This window comes from Ctenopharyngodon idella, chromosome 6, assembly GCF_019924925.1.
Source record: "Ctenopharyngodon idella isolate HZGC_01 chromosome 6, HZGC01, whole genome shotgun sequence".
Classification (NCBI taxonomy): domain Eukaryota; kingdom Metazoa; phylum Chordata; class Actinopteri; order Cypriniformes; family Xenocyprididae; genus Ctenopharyngodon; species Ctenopharyngodon idella.
In genome coordinates this window covers 3,759,847-3,784,654 of record NC_067225.1, presented here as the reverse complement: position 1 = coordinate 3,784,654, position 24,808 = coordinate 3,759,847, and the positions used below count along the sequence as shown (strand labels likewise).

The window sequence follows — 24,808 nt, the reverse complement described above, 5'->3', positions numbered from 1 at the left end:
ATATAATGCTTAATTTTTAAAATGAATAATTACAAAATATATAATTATTAATTTTTAAAATTAATACAGTTGTCACCTACACATCCACAGATTCTGAAAAGCTTGAATTTGTGCATATGCACTGAAAGCAGCGTGTGATTAAAATACACTTTCACACTTACAATGTGCAAAAAAAAAAAAAAAAAAAATTAAATAGTTTATCTCTCCTGCTTTAGCTAAACCAATATAAGAAATAAACACAAATCACAGGCCAGATTAGACTTATTCAGTGTATTTGACACTCTTACTCTGGTGCGTACACGCTCTAAACTGTTGCTGACACATGGGAAAGCTTCTACACACTCAGTACCACAAAGTGAAACACACACAGTTGGATGCCGCAGTTCAGTCCAAGGGCTACCGATCAACAGAGTAAAAGCCTGATCAAGGCCAAAGCAGCCAGCATCAGATTCATGTGGGTGTAAAGTCAGCAGAGGCTCTTACGAAGGCTGCTGTATCTGTAATGCACCTGTAAACTGCATCTCTGACAAGACTTTTGTCATTAAAGAAATTATTTTGTGGATTAAACAAATGGGAGATGGCGACTGTGGAGTTGTGAGATACGGACCATCTGTCTCATGGACTAATGGGGGTCTTAATATGTTCGTCAGCCCCCGGAGTCGCTCAATCACGTTCCCCCTCCACACAGGGGAAATACTCCCAGTCAAGCAGCAGGAGAGTATCGAACCTACATATTCCAGCATCCCCTTCCTCCAGCTGTCCTTGAAAGATGTCGTAAGCTTCTCCACCCTGTGCTTCACTCTAATAAATGCTCTTGCCCCATCAATACACACACTACATGAATCTCAAAGCTTCTCCTTCTAATTAAACATGGCTTAAACATGACTAAACATTGTTTTGCTACAACAGTCTTAACAGATAAAAAAAAACCCTTAAATTTAAAATAAAAAATAAAAATTGCAGCTACATTATCAAGGTGACCTTTTGATTCAAAAGAACATTTAGAGTTTCCTTCGGGGCATAGTGATATTTACATTGTAATTGAATTTACCTCATGTCCGTCAGTTTTGAGGTCATCTAAAATGCTAGTGCACTCCTAAAAGTTGACAAAACAAACTTTTAACAGATATACACATTTATAATTTACAGTCTGTTTCTTCCTGGAAAATGGACCAAAATATTTATGACTCATCTTATATGCATGACTATGTACAAATTTATGATAAAATTGGAAAAAAAAAAAGAATGAGAATGAGAGTAGATACTTCTCTAATTATAAATACCACCAACCAAAGATCTAAGTTTGCAGAAAACAGATCGAGATACAAAGTCATATGGGGGACACGGGACACATGTCAAGTTTTTCATGGGCCAATGTTAATAAATCTAGAAATAATTTCAAAGAGACAAGCTAATATATGCATGACCTGACATTTTTATTCTTATCAAAAACGAGGCAATATAAGAGTTATGATGCACTAAACACTGTTAAGGTGATGATACACGGGGCAACTTTTTGAGCGATGTTGCTTGGGCACTTTCCCACTGAGAATGGGCAAAAAATATCTGGATACTTTAGATCGAAATTTGTTGCCCATTCTCAATGGTAAAGTGCCCAAGCAACATCGCTCGGCAACATTGTCTGGCAACATTGTCTGGCAACATTGTTCAAAAAGTTGCCCCATGTATCATCACCTTTATGAAATGTCTGTTTCATTCATACTCGAAACTGGAGGGCGCTCTCTCACAGAAAGTCTAAAACGGACTCATAGATGTAATAACTTATGACGTTCCATAAAATCCCTTTTATGGACAAAGGTCTCCAGCTATAGCTGAGTAAAAAGCAGGAACGTTTTGACTGATTAAACATGAAGACAATAAACACAATATATGGTTTATGAGTGTTTTTCAAGCCATCTCTGGGTATTTTCACAACAATAAAGTATATGAATAATGCATAGGCAAAGGCATAGCCTTCATTACAGTACAGAAACTATAAAATAATTTTTTTGGCCTGTGATTAAAACGCCTCATCAAGTGTTCGAGTGGCTTTAAAATACACACTATAACATTTTTTTTTTTTTTTTTTTTTTTACCTAAATCCATGATGACATAATGCAAACGTGTTTGTAGTACAAACCAATCCTAAAATTACATTAGAAATTAGAATTACATTTACTGGTTATTGTTCAGCAGTGTATTTGATTTCTTAGCTATTAAAAGCAAGAGATAAGAAAAAAATAAAACTTGTCAATTAGACAAAGGTCAGAAAAAAACAGTATTACACTTGACATTTCTGTCCCCCTTACTTATGAAATGATGTCTATGCCCCTGGTCATGTCAACAAACTCACGGATGACATTGAGTCTCATCACACTCAGACACCGGCTCCTATAATGTATTTACTGTATACCAGGGCTATTCAATTAGCTTCATTTGAGGGCCGCATTATCAAATCAAAAGGTTCTTACTTAATAAATTAAGGTTCTTACTTAATAAATTCTTATAGGCTTAAATGAAAATATTCTGACAGTGAGTATTCAATATAAATATTCCACATTTCTGCCCAAACCATGGTAAATTACTACAGTACATTCATGGTAAATGTTTGTAAGGGTGGTGATTTTGGGATTTAAAGTCTTTGGGATTTAAACTTCGTTCATGGCACAATGTTTCTCCACATCAGTCTTACTGGGAAAGTTGAGGCTGTTTTATCTGATTTAAATCTAGTTTAATCATCGAGTGATTTGTGGTTTGTAACCAAGAGGTGTGTGTTAAATTGAAACAAAATATGTGTGTTAAAATTGAAACTAGATGTCCCAACGCTGTTTAATAATGGTATACGGGACCGGGAATAAACGCAGCTCCTTTAAGCTTTCGTTCCGTTATCTACTGGACGTGCTGTGTTAGTTCAAAGTAAACTAGTGAAACACTTGAAAACAGCGCTATTTGTTCTGTATTTGTTGTTGCTGACTGAGAAACTACTTCAGATGATTCAGTGACAGAGCGGTCCGAACGAATCTGAATCATTTCAGACATTTATGCAAGTGCGTTTGGCCAATTCACAGAAAAGAAAGATTCGAGCCAAAAGAATGATTAATTCATAAATGATTCATAAATAATTCATAAATGGTTCACGAAACAGAAATACGGGACACACATAATAACTGCTGAAATATTCGCACGGAAAAGTTTCTCAGGTCAGTCTGAGGAGCGTGCATGATACGTACAGTGCGTATAGCCGTACAGCTCCAGGGGCCACTGTGGCCACGTATCTAACCAAATATAGCCGCACCGCCAGGAAAAGAGGAGGAGGGAGGTTGGGGTGCCCTCGGGCTGGATGGAGATGATTGGCGGACCGGATTTGGCCAAGGGGCCGCCAATTGAATAGCCCTGCTGTAAACTGTCTAATGTTGTTTAAAAATAGTACTTATATGACACATTGTCACATTATCTCATTGCATTTATTGTGTATTTCGGAGTCATTTTAAAAATAAAAAGTTATTTTTTTATTAAATTTTGTGTTAAATCATGTTAAACGTGGCAGTCTGATCAAATAAGGAGTTAAGCAAAATTGCGATGATGAAAAGTGGCTGATTTTACTAACATCACACTGGAAGTAAAGCAAGGTCAAGTTATGCACATTTGATTGTGAGGTGCAGTTTTGCATTCAGCATGCTCTGTTGTATACTGCACATTTGGGCAAGATGTAGTAGGTGATCAGTTATTCCATGCATACAGAATTTATAAAATATTTACAGCACTGCAGAAATAGGAGAATGGCGATGCTATTCTGAACAAGCCCTCTTATACCACCTGAATTTTGATATCCATAAGGAAACAACATCAAGGGAAAGAAAACCGAGTAGTCAAACTAATTATTTTGTGTTTTAAAAATGGTGTGCAATCAGTTGATTTTACTATCAAATAATCTTTAGCTGACAAACATGAAATGATTACGAACATGCAGTTCCACACCGTGACCCACTCCTCGTTAAAGACAAGTGACATGTTCACGCTTATCTAAATTGCCTCTCGTCAGCCACTATTATAAACACACTCATTAAAATACTTAGTTTTGGTAAAAGTAGATGCAGTGTTAAAAGACTGGTGTTCTGTTTGACTATTTGTATGCTTTCCATGTCCTGCCATTGCTTTTATGTGGGCTATCATCAGCAGGTGCGAGTCTGAGAGGTGATGAAATTCAGCAAGGCACGAGGAAACTCTAGTGCGAAATAAAATATGACTGCACATGTGGCGGACAGCATTACCCTCTCGTTTCTCAACACATCAACCAGCGTGCACATGTCACGGAAGAATTCCAGGAAAACATAAGCTAACAGCTATTGCAGCGAGTATGAGAAAGAGAGAGAGAGAATTAACCTGGCCACTGGACCTCCTGGCACATAAGGGGGAAAGGCAATGGTTGTTTATGATTTCTTATCTTATGCTTAATAAAACGTCAATATTCAAACTTCACCAAATCAGCCTAAGGAGAGCTCATGGCCAGAGGTTGCCAAGCTACATGCTAACTCATTAACAGCAGGGTTCAAGCGGAAGTTTCTGTTCTTTCATCTCAAGGCACACACCACTTCTCTTAGATAAAACACTACTGTGGATGGCTACTCAGCAAAGAACAAATTAAATCAAGGTTTTTACAGCAGCTAAGGTTAACTGTAAATAGTCAACAGATGCTCTCTTGGAAATGTCTAATGGCCATTTTATGGGTTTGTTTACCAGAATGTTTAATTAATAAAAAGAATCACTGTGAGGCATTGCAAACAGTGAGTGAAGGAGAACACTGAAGCCCTGTGGCTTTGGAGACTCAACGAAGAGCATCTTAAAAGCAGATTAAAAGAAATATAACATTCAGCCGTCCTTCATTCTGTTCAGAGGCCTAGAGGCAAACTGTGTTCAACGCGCACTGATGTGTTGAAAATTAAGTCAAGAGAGAATATGGGCTGTCCTGTGGTCATGCTGCTGGCATTGATGACTGAATCTCTCTCTCAAAGACATACGTCACAAAGTGTAAGGCCAACAAAGCCTTACATCAAAACTTTTCCCACATAGTGAACCTTCATGGCTTTTCCATGACCTTTCCATTGATTCTAGACTTTTCTGAATTATTTTATAGAGATTGCTGGATCTGTACTGTATGTCAAGTACCAGTTTTTATGAATAATAGATTCATCTCTCCTCTTTACTACTAGTTGCAGCACAAAATAAATATGAATGAACATCAGAAGATATGTTGGAAGATACAGTACAACTTACTGAAATGTACCATGCCTATTGTAATCGCTCAATCAGTGTTTCAACCATGCAATAAATAAATAAATAAATCATAGCTCATAACTAATTCATTATATTTTTACTTGACCTGACAGCGATGTCTTATTTAACGCATGTTTGAATAAATCTGTATTGTAAACAAGGTTTTATGACAGCCACATTTTAAGTGTTTTTATTTCAGCAATGAAGTATGACTAAAGTTGACATAAATGTGCAGTTTAAATATTTTATATATATATATATATATATATATATACATATATATACACAGTGGGTACGGAAAGTATTCAGACCCCCTTAAATTTTTCACTCTTTGTTATATTGCAGCCATTTGCTAAAATCATTTAAGTTCATTTTTTTCCCCTCATTAATGTACACACAGCACCCCATATTGACAGAAAAACACAGAATTGTTGACATTTTTGCAGATTTATTAAAAAAGAAAAACTGAAATATCACATTGTCCTAAGTATTCAGACCCTTTGCTGTGACACCCATATATTTAACTCAGGTGCTGTCCATTTCTTCTGATCATCCTTGAGATGGTTCTACACCTTCATTTGAGTCCAGCTGTGTTTGATTATACTGATTGGACTTGATTAGGAAAGCCACACACCTGTCTATATAAGACCTTACAGCTCACAGTGCATGTCAGAGCAAATGAGAATCATGAGGTCAAAGGAACTGCCTGAAGAGCTCAGAGACAGAATTGTGGCAAGGCACAGATCTGGCCAAGGTTACAAAAAAATTTCTGCTGCACTTAAGGTTCCTAAGAGCACAGTGGCCTCCATAATCCTTAAATGGAAGACGTTTAGGAGGATCAGAACCCTTCCTAGAGCTGGCCGTCCGGCCAAACTGAGCTATCGGAGGAGAAGAGCCTTGGTGAGAGAGGTAAAGAAGAACCCAAAGATCACTGTGGCTGAGCTCCAGAGATGCAGTCGGGAGATGGGAGAAAGTTGTAGAAAGTCAACCATCACTGCAGCCCTCCACCAGTCGGGGCTTTATGGCAGAGTGGCCTGACGGAAGCCTCTCCTCAGTGCAAGACACATGAAAAAACACCTGAAGGACTCCAAGATGGTGAGAAATAAGATTCTCTGGTCTGATGAGACCAAGATAGAACTTTTTGGCCTTAATTCTAAGCGGTATGTGTGGAGAAAACCAGGCACTGCTCATCACCTGTCCAATACAGTCCCAACAGTGAAGCATGGTGGTGGCAGCATCATGCTGTGGGGGTGTTTTTCAGCTGCAGGGACAGGACGACTGGTTGCAATCGAGGGAAATATGAATGCGGCCAAGTACAGGGATATCCTGGACGAAAACCTTCTCCAGAGTGCTCAGGACCTCAGACTGGGATGAAGGTTTACCTTCCAACAAGACAATGACCCTAAGCACACAGCTAAAATAACGAAGGAGTGGCTTCACAACAACTCTGTGACTGTTCTTGAATGGCCCAGCCAGAGCCCTGACTTAAACCCAATTGAGCATCTCTGGAGAGACCTAAAAATGGCTGTCCACCAACGTTTACCATCCAACCTGACAGAACTGGAGAGGATCTGCAAGGAGGAATGGCAGAGGATCCCCAAATCCAGGTGTGTAAAACTTGTTGCATCTTTCCCAAAAAGACTCATGGCTGTATTAGATCAAAAGGGTGCTTCTACTAAATACTGAGCAAAGGGTCTGAATACTTAGGACCATGTGATATTTCAGTTTTTCTTTTTTAATAAATCTGCAAAAATGTCAACAATTCTGTGTTTTTCTGTCAATATGGGGTGCTGTGTGTACATTAATGAGGAAAAAAAAATGAACTTAAATGATTTTAGCAAATGGTTGCAATATAACAAAGAGTGAAAAATTTAAGGGGGTCTGAATACTTTCCGTACCCACTGTATATATATATATATATATATATATACACACACACACACACACACACAAATAAACAGCGATTACATTTAATAGTTTGCACTTTTAATAGCTTGTTCATTTTAACCTTTAATATTACAGTAGTGTAGCAAGTGACAGGGTTGTAGAGTTGAACATTAGTTAAGAAGGATTTATTTTCCTGAATCAAAATGTACGTACTGTACCTGATATATATCCAAATGAAACAATACTGAATCAAATCAAGATCAGAATCAAATCAAGAGCTTGTGAATCTGAATCACATAATGAAATGTGTCAATACCCAGCCCTTCTATAGCCAAAAAGACTCCATACAAAAACAATATATAGGTACTAATTTTTATTAATTATTCTAAATTAATGCTCTCAAAAAAAGTTAAATGGCATAATGTTTAATGGTGCTGCCATTAAAAAAAAATGATCCTGGCATGGGTTAATGCTAAAGTCATTTAACATGAACACCCGAGGTGTTTCTTTTAACCTGTCAGCTGATTCAAACAACCAAGGACTTCCTGCAAAATCAGTGAGCACTCAGGCATGAACTCATGAATGTTATGGTATAATGGTGCTTCTATTTCTTTTTCTTCTTGTCTCTTGTTTTCTTCTCTCATGTTGTATTACACATTGAGTTGCAGGAACACACACACATCACTGGCACTCACAGTCACTCAGGATATGAACCAGTGGGGGGCAGCAGCACATGGACCGACATGTTACAACATACATTTGGTAACAAATCTCATGCGTTTCTCCTTGCTGTAATTTTGTTTGCACTTCTAAACAAAACATTTGTGTTACATTATAACATTTTGTACAAAATGAAGGACAAGAGGACCCAAATGAAGAACACTGCAAAGAGCAAAACCACTCATCTCACAAGACTGGAGCCTCCTTTTGATAACAGAAGCAGTTCCGTCAGCGTACGGGCACACCGCCCACAGCGGTAGCAGATTGCATTGAAGCTGAGTGGGGCCAGACACAGCAGGCCACTTCCCCTCACGAGCACGGAGTGGAAAACTCAGCCTAAAGCATGTCTGTGATTGGTACAACACTTAAACACTGACTGGACGTGACTTAACATCGACACTCCGGATGCTTGAAATTATGACCTGTGAATAGATAATGACATCTTTACAGAGGTGATGGTGTATAACTGATGTTTTTGGTTAAGTGAGCCAGAGGGTGTCATGTTATACAGGTGACTCAGAGTCATGCCTGTCCAATCAGAGATGAAATATGACATCTCTCTCCTCTCCGCAGTGACTAAATAGCTCAGAATTGAAGTAGGTGCTTTTCTACCAAGTTGGCATCAACCAATCTATTACGAATGCTCTGACATTTTTGTCAAGTATCACCAAATTTTATAAAGAAAGAAAACAGACAGCTTGTTGATCGAATTTAGGAAGTAAACCTCAGGGAGGAGATACATATTGGCTTACAGTCTATGCAAAGTAGAAGCACAGAGTGGAGGTACGTGCACAACAAAAACAGAAGCAACAAATACCAAAAGACTGGAGCTGGGATATATTGCTGGTCTGAGTTTGTGTCCTAAATTGTCCTGTATTTTATTGGTCGGACATTTACGACAGTCTGTGCATGAGATTTCGTCTGAATAGCAATGCGAAATTGAAAAACAATTGCTATGTTGAGTGATGGACATCTTTAATTTACAATAAAAAGGTTTCAAAACAACAACAACAACAACAACAAAACAATGGTGCTACACAGTATGCCAGATCACCAAAAGCTTTATAGCTACATTCGCACATTTGACCAATGATTTTGTTCAAATCAACTTACATCACATTCAATTTCATTTATGCATTCAATTTTTATCTGATTGTGGGAATCAAACCTAAAAGCTTGCCGTTGCTAGCACCTTGCTTCTCCAAATGAGCTAAAGGAACTCAACTAGTAGTTACTTTTAAATGCACTTACTGTTTTCATCCAAAGCAACTTGCACTGCATTCAAGCTATGCATTTTATCAGTTTATGCATTCTTTGGGAATCGAAGATTCATTGGTTTCATTAGCCAAGGCAAAAAATGGTCCATGTGTTGTAAATGTGTTTATTCTCAAACAATATAGGATGTTGTTTAAACTGTCAAGGTCCAAAAGAATCTGCAATTTATCAAAGTTAGGCTTCATTGAGGCTCTCTGTGATGTGTCTCTGGTGACAATGATCGGTTTCGGTGTCACACTACAAATTACTTTGAGCTAAAGACAGTACTTACAGAGAGGGCCCAAAAGGATCCACTCACACACAAGCATTTAACTTTAACCACAGGACTCAGTCAACAATGTATTTGTTGAAGGAACTGTACTAACTGTGACACATCCAATAAGATGCTCTGTTCCTTTAAGTATTTATCCTGTGGTGTGTTTGTATGTATGGTCAATGAATGACAGCCCTTCGTTACACTGTAAAACAGAGGGATTAGTCTTACCCAGTATTCAAAACTGTGGTGAGAGATTTAAAAAAGAGGTTTGCATAAGGCTCAGATCTGACTTATTATGGAAACTGGCTGAAAGTTGCTTTACGTTTAAAAATACCCCAAAATGTCAAAATTTGATATTTTCAATAAATATTCAACTTTTTATAAAAGTATTTAAGTATATATTAAAGCAATAGGCCCCAAGAAGTGCTCTGCATCGTGCCTAACAACAGTTTATAAAATGGTTAACACACAATGCAAATATTAAAGACAAAAAATATGTATCAATGCAACTTTCATGAAGTAAAATCACTAAAGCCTTCCTTCCGCTGGAAAAAATAGTCCCTGACTGTGAACAGCAACAGAAGTTACATTTATTACGCCTCTAGATTGCGGCAAAGATTGTCTTTATGAGTGAGTCACTCAGTCGCAAAGACTTTTATATTGAAACTTGTTGTGAACATGGAACAAGATGCAAATGACAAATGCTTTGACTAGCGCTGTCAGTGTCAGCAGGGCACGGGAAAACTCATTAAATGTAAAAAGTACAAGATCGCAGCAGACGTTCAAACAGATTTTTTATTATGATCATAGGACTGACCTGAAGGAAAATGTGTAATACACTCGGTCACTCAATATCTCTCTCACAATACTCTTCTACATAATGCAGTAAGCTTCAATGAACAAAATCAACAGAGAACAAACATATGTTTACGTTGCTAAGAGTGGTTGCTAAAACATACACATTCAGTGGTGCAGCGATACTTATGTAATGCTGTCAGCTGTATATTTTCGGGAATTTTACAACGGCTTTGAACGTGGCTCAACCAATTAGAATCAAGAGCTGGAACTATCCGTTTTATAATTATATATTTATAAAACACAAGTGTTGTAATATATTACATTATATAACATATCAAGATCTGTCAAACACCTAGTCTTGGAAAAACTGTGAATACTACATTTATAGATATAAGAAGCACAGAGTAAGAATTATGGAAAATTGGCTACCAAATCTGCAAAAGGTAAGGAAGAACATCGCAACATGCAAAATCAAAAAGCTGGACATTTCAAGTAGGGATGTGCGCAACGACAAATTTCATTAACCTAACAGCCTGTTATAAATAAATTTCCTTAAATAAAAGTTAGTCCACATAAGTCAGCGCTTAAGGTATTGTTGTTCGTTACCACAACAACCACTTGCGTGTCCGGGTTTGAACGTGCCTCTCGTGTATGAACAGTATCTGTACACATGACGGGTGGCAAAATCACAAGAAAACCTTGACGTACTGACAACTATACATTATTTAAGCGTATTCTCTTCGTTAGGTTGTTGATATAGCAACTGTTCAAGTAAGTTTCATTCATAATGTTTCTCCTTTAATCCAATATAAAATTATTGTCCCTCATAACCGGTAGTATAACAAGCCTATAAGCAAGCTTAATCGGAGGTAAAATTAAATGATTTTGTTTTCCGCTCCAGATATACTTTTCAAAATAATATATAATTAATTTTAAAATGTAACATTAACATGACTAATTTAAATGTAGCCTAATTTAAATATAAAGCAAAACATTAAATGTGCAAAAAAATGTAAACGGCTAGTATATCCAACTAGTCAACTAGCAGCAGCAGTATAGTTTAATAGACTAGTCGAATACTAGTCTTGCACATCCCTAATTTCAAGGTCAACTTCTTGGACACAAATGTATACACAATATAGTGGATAATGTCGATCTATGAATTGATTCTCCTGAAAACACAGCACAGTCCTGAGCATTTTCTCTCTGATAATATGATTTGTTCCGCAATGTGAGGTAAATAATTAATACAAAGGCTCAGTCAGCCAGTAAACAGGATCATCGTGTCCATGTCTAATGTGAGGTAAATGTTTTCCTCCCCTTGAGACATGCTGTAAAGTGGAAGGGAAATGTGATCCTGTCCAGCCAGCTGTGCAGGAGATCAATTACATACATTGATCACAGTTTCTAAGCATTGGCAAGCGGAGAGTGAGAAAGAGAAGGACCAGAGACCTGGAGTGATGTTTTCATTCACAACGCACTGATCACTGCCACCAAAGCTCCTTTACCATTGTTCTTCCTTCACATGCCTGCAGTCTGTCAAGTTCAAATGTTAATTGTTCTCCATGGTGCAGGAAACAACAGGGTTCCAAAAAGCACTGAATAGCATTAAAACAGCAGGCGCATGCAATTTATTTTCTAGAAAGCTTAACTATTATGTTTCTCACTTTTGAGAAGTTTTGAATCACTCCTGAACTTTGAGAATTTTAACTCCATCCCATGTCATTTTTAAGGTCCTCTAGCAAATGCTCTTGTTTTCTTGCTCAAGGAAAACATCTTTAACAAAGCTCTTGACAAAATGCAAGATAAAAGAACAAAACAGTCGTACATCCTTGTCCTTGGTTTGTTAAAGCAACGCTTCCTGCTGGCTGCTTGCAAACAACATCTCTCTTGTCATAAATTTACCGTGGCTTTTTTCCTTCCCACGTCTCACAGAATTTATATCTGAAATAAACTTGAACTGTGGCCATGAAAATGCTTATATCCCTCTGGTAACACGACTAACTATTTGCAGCATCATGGCCAATAAATCAACGACCTGTCCTGGCCGAAGCGTTTTCAGACCCATTTACTACTGATAATGCCTGCAGTTGGCCGAGTCTCAGAGGGGGAGGCAGGCAGGTGAGCTCATGAATCATTCGCTTCTTTCATCAATGTTCACCTGCGGTGCAGGTTTAGGGTTCTGCAGAACATGAGGGGATAAAGGGGTTGAGGAGGGGGTGACCTCATTTCTCAGTGCCGACAAACTCACATTAATTAAAACATAACCAGGCTGAGTGCATTGTGGGATTTGTTCACGAAATAGCACAAATTGTTCATAAACACACCCTGCTTCTATCTATCCATCATGAGTGTGAGATAACTAAATCAGATCATTCTATAAATCAGACAATGCAATAATAAAGTGTAGGGTTTTTCCTGCATAGAGAATTACGAGGAGGCCGCCTCCGTCAAATTTCGTGCCGCCTCCGTCGACAAAACTCAGACAGGCAGTCACATGCTCAGATACCCCCTTTCCACCAACACGGTTCTGTTGCAGGTTCCCGGCCTGTGTCCATTCTCGAACCGTTCGATAGTGATGCGCGGATTGCGGTTATATGCGCTGATACTGCGGATAATCTGCTGGGACAAGTAATAAAAAATAACATTCCAATTAACTGCGGGTGGATGAGAGCTAAATCATTAATGTGTTGATTTTAATAAAGACACAGAACTGTCATTTCACGGTAAGACGCAACTAAACTCTTTTACTTTCGTTTTCAACTGAACGTATTTCTCTTCAGGGAAAACCAATCAAGGAAAACATGTGCCTAGAGCACCATAGTGGTCACTATAAAACACAAAGGAAAAACCCTACATGAGATACTGCTTTATAACTTAACTGTTTTAACTAAAAATATACACAAGCTTAACTAAAAGAAATTATTCTGATAAGAGTGTTTTCCAACAATGATGTAATGAAACACTGACAATTTAAGTTTGAAGGGAGTAAAGCCTGTGTTTATGCTATTAAGGAAATGTAATTTAGCCGAAGAAGAACTTTTATTTTAAATAATTGTTAATTTATAAGCAGCCTACTTCAGTGTGATATGTTACCATATCATCATGCTTAACACTGAGAATTTGAATAATTGTAATGTGATGATCAGATGCAGATATCTAAATAAGAGAATATCATCGGCCGGTTGGCGGGTGGATGATTGATTTTTAACAGTGGATTCAGGTACAAGTCAATGCACAGACTTTTTCTTTGTTCAATTTGCACAATGAACATGGGTTGGAGCTCTTTATTTTGAACTCTCAAAGTGCACCAGATTAATGAATTTATCTTTAAAATGTACAAAATTTTCTTCTGCGGGGGATGCCCCTAGACCCCCCTAGGCAGACCAAGGATTTTACCACCCCTGTCTCATTTTGAGCCAGAAAAAACCCTGAAGTGTTTGCATGAGTCTCGAAATTATCAGTTACTGCTTTCTAGGGGTGTGATGCAAGATTAAAATGTGACAAGATTTCTTGTCGAGGTGAAAATCTGTTTTACGATATTGCCATGATGGAGTGTGAGGGTGAAATTAGGATAGAATATGCCACCGCTACGTTTACATTACGCCACTGTCGTTTTGATTTTTATAGAAATAAAAACCATTTAATTCAGTTGGATAGTGGTCGCTTCAAAAATAAATGTCTTATCTTGTAGAATGTGTGCTCAGCACCGCCACTCCCTATTCACAGAGTACGCGCAATCACGAAATCGAAAGTGAAAGTAAAACGCGAGCGCGCATTTAATCGTGATTTCAATACCCCTCATTTTGAAAGCAGCTCCCTGATGTATGCAAATATCTCCCAATATTAAAGCCATCTTAGGCTGGGCTGTGTACTTGTAATCATCTGTTATCTCTGTATCATGCTTGGAAGAAAAATTTGGTCTCTATTTGCACTTTGAATATTGAGAGAGTACTTTGATTATGGTTGTACTTTTTGTTTGCACTTAAGACTAAGAGAAAACTGTGTTATTCATTTTTATTTATACTGTTTTTCTTTCTATGATCAATTTGTGGAAAGGAGTTCAGTAAGTAGGTTGAAAGTTCTCATATGAAATCGTACAGGAGAGAAGCCAGTCAGTTGAGTTTGTGTCAAAACCTTTTACAGTGCTTGAGTATTGTTGTCTTTTACTGCATATGATAATTCAAAGAAAGTAGAACTGAAATGACATTCATTACAAGATGATTAGTTAAAACATTTCAAATGCACCTGCAGACTATTTTTTTAGTCATGTATTTCATCATTGAGGATTTCTTAAAAATACTGTGTAAAAATCTTATCTCGTCTCATTCTCGTGAACTCGTGAACTCTTCTGACATATGATGTTTTATTAACAAAGTTCGGGAGGAGCAAGTTCAGATTATTAACCTAATTTGCACAGGTGGAGAGCATTCAGTTAATCAACTCAACCAGTGTCAAGAGGTATAAATTCAGCAGACTTACCTCTGTTCATCTGAGAGTTTATCAGCATCCCTCTCCACCCCATCTCCTCACTTCTAGTTCTATCTACTTTTACCACACTGGGGGGAGTACTCTGGGTTCGGGCCAAAATTCCGAGCTCAGAGCCCTCTCCCCGGACAGCACGCCAAATACGCATAACTTTACTCTATTTAATTTTATGGATATGTGAACTCGTGAACAAAACATTAACAGACACGATCACAATACATGCACACATCATTGTTTTGACTTAAAAATATGCCTTTGACAGTTTAATGCATCTATTTGTGTGCTCCACAGCTCTTTATCCAGAAAAAGAAATGTCATATGAACTGACTTAAAAATCAAAAGGAAAACAAAAGCAGAAATGTCACAATTAAATATTTTTTTAAAGCTTTCAGGAAGTCTATGTTTACTTCATAGCTATTGGAAAGGATATAAAAGCTACTGTAAGCACTGTAAATTGATGATTTAAGATGACCATATCTAAAGAAACAAAGACTTCATCAGTCCCCGTGCTTCATAGATAGCCTTGGGCACTTCAGACTTGAGCACAAAAAGCTTTCCTGCTGACAGATATGATGGAATATTTTATTAACCAGCGGTGGCTTGATATATATACACTCTTGAGTTTCAATCCCCAGAGCGTGTCAAGGCCAGAGATGGACCACTTTGTCCTGTGGCCTATTATAGCAGTCACAATCTAACACCTATCTATCCACCATCTGGGAGAGGCTCCATAAAACTCCCATAAAAAGACAGAGTGGCTGGTCACTTGCAGATCGCCTTCAAAGGACACGGCTCATAAAACACACACACACTCATACACGCATGTATTCTCGAATCGGTCAGAGTACCTACAAATATGAACAATCAGAACATCAAACCAGAGTTGTACTCCACTCCATCCTAATTTGTGACACGTCAGAGCCTCGTTGAAACTCAACTGATGGATTAATGACTGTAATGAAAGTCATCCGACACTCATTTGGCCTCAGACAATCTAATCAACAGCCCTGGGATTCAGGATAAAAAGATGGTCCATCTAAAAATCGTTCCCTTTAAGAAAACACAGTTAGGGAACTGTCAACACAGATACATGACATTGATGCATTCAATATGCCTAAAGTTATTTGGTTGCTGTTAAACTGAATGCTTCTGACACAGCTGTGCGTCTTTAACAGATAATACAGAGGAGGCGACATTTAGTAGGGTAAGTAGCAGTTATGTGTTATCTATATGTTCACACAAATAGGATCCTTTCAAGCACCAGAACAAATGCATTAGTTGATATATGAGGTGATATACTGTACACACACGCACAATACAGTACAGTAAAATACAGTTTGAATGGTCACAGCCTTTGACATCAACAAAAAGTTCATAGGTCTATGCATGATTATAAAATGCATTTAGCACTGTTTTCTTTTTTCCTGCTGCTTTCCTTCCTGCTCCCTATCAGAGGAGACCAGCAACTCTTATAATTGGGAGTTATTACTGATACATGCAACAGGACGTTAAAGATGTCTTGTTTTCTACAAGGCTTTACCAAAAGCCCACATATCCGCTTGGCTTTTACAAATGTTGACTCCCATTATGCATTGCGAGAAAGCTTTAATCAGCACAAGTCAGTGTAATAGCAGCTCTCATCATCCAGAGATCAAAGTGAAATTATTTTTCCTGTTGAACCAGGATTACAATCAGCTAGAAGCCAAAGCTGAGAATGCAATGGGTGAAATCTCTGGAGAATGGCTGCTAGAAAAGCAAAATTAGCTGTACTGTCAATTCTACAAAAAAAAGATGTTTCCTCTCTAAGCTTGCTGCAGTAGGCGGTGTTACCGGTGTTACTCTGTGTTTGCCTGTACATGATCACATTACTTGCCCACCACGACACCGGCCCCACTGTTGTCTTGCTTTTTTTATAGAAATAAAAACCAATTCATTCAGTTGGACAATGGATGCTACAATTATAAACTGAAAGTGTCTGTTCTGCTCAATACAGCACGAGCTGCAGAGTCAAAGCACAGAGCAGCAGGATTCAGATTTCACTTATCACGTGACGAGAGTGAAGAGAGATGACTGACAAGGCAATGGTGGAGGATTTGGTGTGCAACAGATCCTGATTGTCATTGACAAATATCTTATAAAATATGCGGTCAGTACAGGTCATTAGCCTACACGTCATCGTGAAAGTTAAAGTAAAAAATGAGTGCACAGTCAAAAGCAATTTAAGTAAATAAAATGTTTTGTAGGAGTTTCATCTTACCATCACTGAGCTAGAACAAAAAGATGCCTGCACTATTGTGCCAACAGCCTTGTTAGCACACCTGCTGTTAGTCTAAAAGAGAGTTTTTACCAGATTCTCTCTGCCGCACATGCACTGAAAAGTTGTTAAAAAAGTGAGAGAGAATGTAGGGGAAGTGTTCTTTATTAAAGGAAACAGCAGAGAAGATATATGTCTGCTGAGGCATTGTGGGAGATGTTCAGTAGGGCCTGACAGAAGAGTGTTTTTCACCAGTCAGTCTATCTCATGACAACAAATGATATGCAGAGCGTGAGCAGCTCTTACAGTGCAGACAGAAAATATACGTTTCCCTGCCTATACCGTTTCTACAAAGCACTACACAAGGCTGAAAATGATAGATAGATAGATAGATAGATAGATATTCTTTATAATAACTTGCATACAACATTCTTCATTCTTTCAATCAGACATATTTATTTGTATAAATTAAATAAAGATTAATCCTTAAAGTTATTAAAATTATTCAGTCAAGAGCATTGAGTGATTTTCTTTTTTTGTTGTTTGATTAACATTAATGACGGACAGCAACAGCTGGTTTATTAGACTGCTGTCAAGTCCGAATGCACGGATTCGTTGACAAAAATGTCAATATGACGAATGATAACGAAAATTATTTGTCAACTAAATTAACACTGGCCACCTACATGAGAGTACTAACTAAGGCTGAATTGTTCAAAAAGTGATACAACTAAGGTGTACTGGTCATTCTTCATGCATGTCAAAAACTAGATCCTACCCCCTGTGTTTTAACATTCTGTTGATAACCAACATTATCATATTATGTTAAAAGTTCCATATCAAAATGTTCACCTTCAACTGAGGTTGTGTATAATTTAGTAGTCTTAATGGTTATTTAATGAGAAAACCTAATGGAAGTTTTGTTCAACTTATGATAAAAGTTTCATTTGAAAAAGTTGCAGAGAAAAAAACTTTGGGGGAATAACTTTAGCTAGTTTAGCTTACATCGCTCTGTAAGAAAGAATACTTTTTTATTTCTTCACATTACAAAATATTTTACTGTTATTTATGCTGAAATCTTACTATGGTTCTACTGAATATGATTAGAAGTCAACATTCATATAACATCAAATATCTCAGTATAGTGACTCAGCACAGTAAATGCTAAACAGCTGTTTTTCTTCTAACCGACTTCTTAATGCTACTAGTATTGATGCATATTTAGGGCCTTCACAGTCTTTAATAGATGCACAGATAAGGGTGAGAAACAGACAACTTCATCACAGGCCGCCCTAATAGCTAATAAATAAGTCTGGTCTGAAAGTGATATATGCAAAAAGTGTTTGTGTCGTTTGGCTCATTGCTTTCCTGAAGTTCTGATATCTCATTTACCTTTTTTCTCAAGTAATTTAAACCTGCCTGTTTTGATAAATAGCTGAAAATGAAGCCATTTCAAACAAAGACATTATGGTCATGAAAATTAAATACTGAACAAAAGTAATGTAGGCTATTGTAACTATATTTCCATTCAACCGTATATTAACGTATTGAACTTAGGCAGATCATTTTTCTTGCAAATATTATACAAATGAATATCTTGGAATCTGCTGATTACAGCAGATGTTTCAAAACATCAGTATGTAAGCTAACAAATGCCAAATGGGTACACAAGACATGCTTTAATTTAGAAAACCAATAAAAAATGAATAGTTACTCTTCACTAATACCTTAAAAGTTATTGTGTGCTATATATTTTGGATAGAATTTGCTAAGTAATTACGGAGCTTTAATGAAACACTTAAATTCAACTAAAAAGGTCCATTTGTCCACAAGGACCATCTAAAGTCACATTTACAACCACTTCAGGCATGAGGATTACGCTTCAAGTCTTGTTAAAGGTTTTCTATTAAAAATAATAACAAAAGTGATCAAACATTTTTATCCCAGATTATAGTGTGAAAGCTTATACTCACAGCTCACTAATGTTTAAAATTATAGAGATGTGTTTTATCCAACGTGATCTCATGAGAAAACGTGTGTATTTTTACGTAAAGTGTGGTTCTACCACACGTACATTTACTTACGTTTTCATACACACAAAAACGTACAACACTGACGTATTTAGAGGACTAAAACGTAAAAATACTTACGTATTAACAGCAATAAAAACGTAAATCATGTAACGTAAAGTGTGAATGTATATGAATTCCCATGTATTAATATTAAAATCGTGGCTTTAATGATTTAATGTTGTTTTTAGTCGAATTTATTGAAAGCAGTTTACTCATCTACTTAATATGAAATAACATTTCTGTTCGTGACTTGTGCTGCTCGTTTCGGAGGATTGCATAATGTTAAACAAGACTACAATTTAAAACCTTATGAATAAATTTTCTGTAATTGTTTAACCATTTTGTAATATTTAGTTTGTTTGCTGTGAGACACAGAAGGCGTTTTCTCCTATGCAGTGACTGACAATACAACCATAAGATACACCGAAGCACAACATAAATTCACAAATCACATCCATTTTATTTGTTCGCGGTACTCCAAATCTTTAGAATCCATATGTTTGTAAGGAACAGATCCGAATTCAGCCCTTTATCCATCGATCTTCATCTTCATTCTCAGCAACAGCGACAGTCACAGTCAAAGCTCGCGCTCGTTATGATTCAAATTTGAAAGTAGCGCCACCATCGAGAAGCGTTACGACATGGTTTACGGCACTGATATCGAACGCTCATTGGTTCTCACCTGCTTCGTCACAGATTGCGACATGCCGTGTTTTAGTGGATTGACATTTGAAATGAGTGCGCGCCTTCACGGAGAGAAACTGAATTTATCATATTTTCATGGATTAATAACTTACATTCTGCTCTGTACCCTATAAGAAACTATTACCGCCAGAGAGGACTGTGAGTGGAACTCATCATCATTTGAACTACTTTTGGTACCACTTTTGACATTTTCGCAAAAAAATTAATTATTCTGATTACGCTTGTTTGTCTGTCATTCTTTTATTTATAACAGTAGGTAGTTTAAAGAAATGGTTATGGGTAGGTTTAGGGGTAGGTGTAGGATTAGTGGCTCAAAATATCGTTTTAATGTTATATTTTTACTAAAATTGTAATTTTCCTACACATTTCTGCCCATTATGTTTTATTCTTTTAACATTCTGTATAAAATGGGTAGGTTTAGGTTCGGGATGGGGTTTAGGGATCTTACATTTATCTACAAAACGATAAAAGGGAAATTATACATATATCTTTAAGACATGATAAGATTCGTAAATATTTTACGTTTTTTCGCTGTAAAAACGTAAGTATTTTTACGTTTTAGTGCCATAATTACGTCAATATTGTACGTTTTAGCACCTTTCTAAACGTACAAAAATGTACGTTTTGTGTCTTTGAAAGTTACGTATTAATACCTACGTATTAACAATGAGACCAGGCTGGTTTTATCATAACCAGTTTGTTTCCTGTGAATTTTGTTATAATGTACTGTAGCACTGGCCTCTACCCAGCTTGTCAAACTGTCTGTATGTTTTTCTTAATCTAAGTTGTGAGAACTGCAAGAGGTCTATCATAGTTTTTCCTTTCAACTGAGTGAACATGAACACATGAACATACATATGAACAATATGTGTCTTACATCTTAAGCCTAAAGCACTTCTGACATAAATGTCAACTTCTTTTTAGATATGTCATCCAGGTAAAAACTACAATTATACCTGTGGTAGCTCCATTATCGCAGTGGCTTTCTCCGGTTCTGAACGTGGCAGTTCTGAAGTTTTGTTTTGAAGACATGTAATGCACATGTAAACTTTATGTCAGTCGGATTGGAACGTTTATGGTTCATATTAACAGAACGTTCAGAATCTGAAATCAGATTGGATTCATTCCAACTGACGAAAATTAGTGCATGTACAGTAGCATACCTAATGGCTGAATTACAGTAACGTTAGACTTGCGCGTGCATTGTGAAACAGACATACAGATTGCAGTCCTCTGCTTGTTTTGTAGCAGCATGTGACTATTGTGTTTGTCTATAAGTCCCACCGATTGAGTCTGTCCCTTGATCTATGCTGGGATGAAACAAAAGGACTGCCGTCCAGACTCTGGTCGAACAACAAACAAAAGCAAGGGTAATTGAAAACCCTAGCCGCTCTGTTATAGTGCACTGGATGGAATGAAATGTGAGCACCACGAATGGTCTGCAGATTGGTCAATCTACACACTATATGATGAGCTAAGGGTCTTCTAGTCCTTTCCTCATGAACAGTTATATTCCATATGATGCAGTTTACAAGCTTATGACATGTGAAATGCAAAGCGATTCTCAGGAAATACAGAGTGTGAGATGTGTATGCCACCAACCCTATCACTCATGTTTTCAATCTGCACGAACACTGACCTCACGATATGTCATCCAAGTCGTATTTCAGACACCTTCGTTACTAGAGAGATAGATGTTCAATGCGCAGCTGCACTTGCCATTACTGTGAGGTGGTTTACCTGCTGCATCACTCTGTCATGGTGTGGAGAAACTGCGGTACATCATAAAATAAAGGTATGTGTGTGTGGGGGGGGCTACCTCTCTCCACATATGTTTACACTCCCACTCATTACTGAAATTACACATCGTTTATCAGCATGGAGAGCCTAAAAGAGCATGGACAGAGCTGCAAAAAGAGAGAGAGCAAGAGAGAGAGATGCTGTCTGGATAGAGTACAAGAGCAGCTATCCAACATCTAATTAGCTGAATCTGTGTTTTCTCTGCGTTTATATGGAGGGAGGCCTCCACATCTCCACCCAGAGTCAGAAATCATTGGCTTAGGCCAGAGGTTCAAAATGGATACAGATGTCCAGGCCCGACACGCATCAATGATAAACACTGATAATGAATGGGCATCATTAAAGAGACAAATAATCCAAAAAAGGCCTATTTAATCCTAAAATACATATTAAAGATAACAAAGGCTGGATTGGTAGAACAAGTCTACTTTTTGTGAAGTAAACTGGAAACATCACTGTAAAAAGAGTTTGTAAGGTAACCTAAAAATGTTAACATTTAAATTAATTGTTTTAATATGACTCAATCACTATGACTGGATTAGGACACATCCACAAAATCCAAATCTGGTAGAAATAGCTTGTAACAACTGCACAGTGTTATCTTTCATATCGGAATCATAATAATAAAGGCAATTAATTGCCTTTTTGAAATGGATATCTGCTTAATGATGAGACAACCCCTTTCTTTTTTTAATGCCATTGGTATGTGTACATATTATATTAGAGCCAAACCTTAAGCCAAAAACACTGGAGAAAAACCTTATCAGAAAAAAAAAAATAGACAGGATAATTTCTGCCATTAAGTCATGAATATATATTTCTCTTTCTCTCTCTCTCTACAAAATTAAATCTGCATCATCATATATACCTCAAAAGTGAGTATTCAAAAAATAAGGAGGCAAACGAAGTGAATAACACTCCTAAAAATCTCTAAATAGGGTAAAATAATAAATACAATCCCTGCAAACCTAACCCACCATCCTGAAAATTTCTTTTCAGCCAAAACGGGGGTTTAAACTAGTTTAGCTCATGTAGACGATAATTAGTTATCGTTTGTTATTTTAATATGGTAACGTCTCCAGTGTCTACTTAGACACGTTTGTTTTATAGTATATCTCACAAGGGATTAGGGTTGTGGTATGCATTTCCCTCCAAATTATTAGTCCACTGAAACTAGTATTAACATAATCATCATACTTCAAAAACTGTCTGCCTTTGACATGAAAATATTGTCATTTGCGAACTGAACAGAAGATGTTATTTGAGACGGAGAGAAAGAGCGCGCGGACCTGCCCATGACTCAGTGCTGCAGCCTTCGGATTTCCTCCAGTTTCTCTCATCCAGACTACACAAACTGACAGCTCATCACATAACAAGCCATGGCAACACTTTACATTACCGTGTACATGTTACACATTTTACACTTTCATATAATTAACTATAATAGTAATCCGATGTGTACAATCAATCAGAATAATCACTTCATTTGTATTACGTAGCCTACTCAACACTGTAAAGAAGCTTCATTAGATGATACGCATTATAATAGGTCACAATTCAACGTCTCCGAACTGATTTGAACCTTTTTTTATAATAATAGCCTATATCGAAATCTTAAAGTTAAAGATCTGACAAGTGCAACCAAGTGCTGATATCGGTCCATGAGACGAGCTTATTTATACAAAACCAAACTGACAAGCCATAAGACTTTAGATCTCAAACTATAGGTTATATTAATTAATCAAATATTAATCGAACGTCATCTCTAAATAAACCAACAAAAAAAAAAAAAAAGAGAGAGAGAGAGAGAGAAAAAAAAGAGAAAGAATAGCCGAATTAGGTTCCAATGAATGTCACCTGACAACTGACAGGTCGAACAACTGGGCTTCCCAAAAAAACAAAACAAAAAAACATTAGCACACATCTGACCGGTAACAGAAATGCTTAAAAAAAACTCAACTTACTATTCAGTGCCTCATTGGTTAGTGTCGTTATAATATTTTCTCTTGTCTTTGGCATCAGCCGAGACTATTTTCTCCTCAGAAGTAAAACAGGATAAAATCCTCCTCAGTTCAGCAGCCCCTGACTCAAATCCCGATTTTTCTTCTTCACAGACACCTTGCGCGTGCACAGAGAAGAAAATTCAAGTATAATATATCCTCCAAGAACGTGTTCTGCCTGTAAAAGGTCCGTTTTCATATAATAAGAGTATTTTCGGGACCGGCTTTCATAGTGGAGCTCTCTTCTCCTCACGCACTGTGCGGACAGGTTTCGCGCTCCTCTCACGAGCTCTAGATTTGCGCTCGGTCTGTCGCGCGCTCACAAACACACACGCACGCACGCGAGCGCGCACTGATGCACTTCATTCTCCACACCGGACACCGGAAGCGTCCTGTACAGTATACGTGTGTGGGTGTATTTCATGTTTTTCGTCGTTTTCTAGGGCATCCCAAGAAACTGTGTCATCAATGCCACCTGGAAAAGAGAGCCATGTCAAGACAAACTGCTTTGTGCGCTGTGTTTGCTGGCATGTCCTCGTTTTCAGAAAAAAAAAAACCCTCACAAGTGTTTGCTAAGGTATTCTGTTTTTAGTCTCTATGTTGCTTTCTGACATGTAAAGCTTGATGTTTTTTCTTCTGTTAGAACGGTTTTCATTGGCGGAGACGAAAAATATGGAAAAGCAATATAGACACGCTAAAAATGTATACATGTTGTCAGGGCTTGACATTAAATTTTTTGCTCAAGTTTAGCCACTGTGGCTAGTGGTTTTCCAAAGTTACCAGCCACTCAGCATTTTCACTGGCCACAATTTTGTTGTTGGGAAATTGTTTTATTAGTGGGGATACAGTTCACAAGACAATACACGATATTTGGATTAATGAGAACGAGAACGATACTTTAACACTATTTTTAAGAAATCTTCAATGACGAAATATGTGACTGGAAAAATAGTATTTTATTTGATTGTCACAAAATGCTAAATGCAAAACATTTTGAAATGTTTTAACTAATCTAGGGCTGCCACTAATGATTATTTTGGTAATCAAGTAATCAGTCAATTATTTTGATGATTAATTGAGTAATCTACAATATTTTTTGTAGTAATAAAAATAGACCTAAGTCAACAAAATCCTTTAAAATACACTTAAAAAATACTTTAAATACTTACAATACACTTAACATACCTAAATAATAACAATCGGGCAACAGTAATTACATTTCAAATAAAGTATCAAAAGCAAGCAATCTTTTATTGAACAACACTATTAAAATACATAA

At 37.2% G+C, this 24,808-nt stretch overlaps 1 protein-coding gene across 13 annotated transcripts in view; it reads right to left on the bottom strand.

Moving 5' to 3' along the window:
* Positions 1-23,842, bottom strand: part of ptprfa (protein tyrosine phosphatase receptor type Fa) — a 244,120-nt gene extending 220,278 nt beyond the window's left edge. For 5 of the 13 annotated variants that reach the window (XM_051896608.1, XM_051896606.1, XM_051896609.1 and 2 more), the window contains exon 1: positions 23,494-23,842. The gene's annotated coding sequence lies outside the window, so the exon portion shown is untranslated. The remainder of the gene's footprint in view (positions 1-23,493) is intronic. The other 8 variants (XM_051896615.1, XM_051896619.1, XM_051896616.1 and 5 more) reach the window with 3 other exon arrangements.
* Positions 23,843-24,808: the final 966 nt, after the last annotated feature.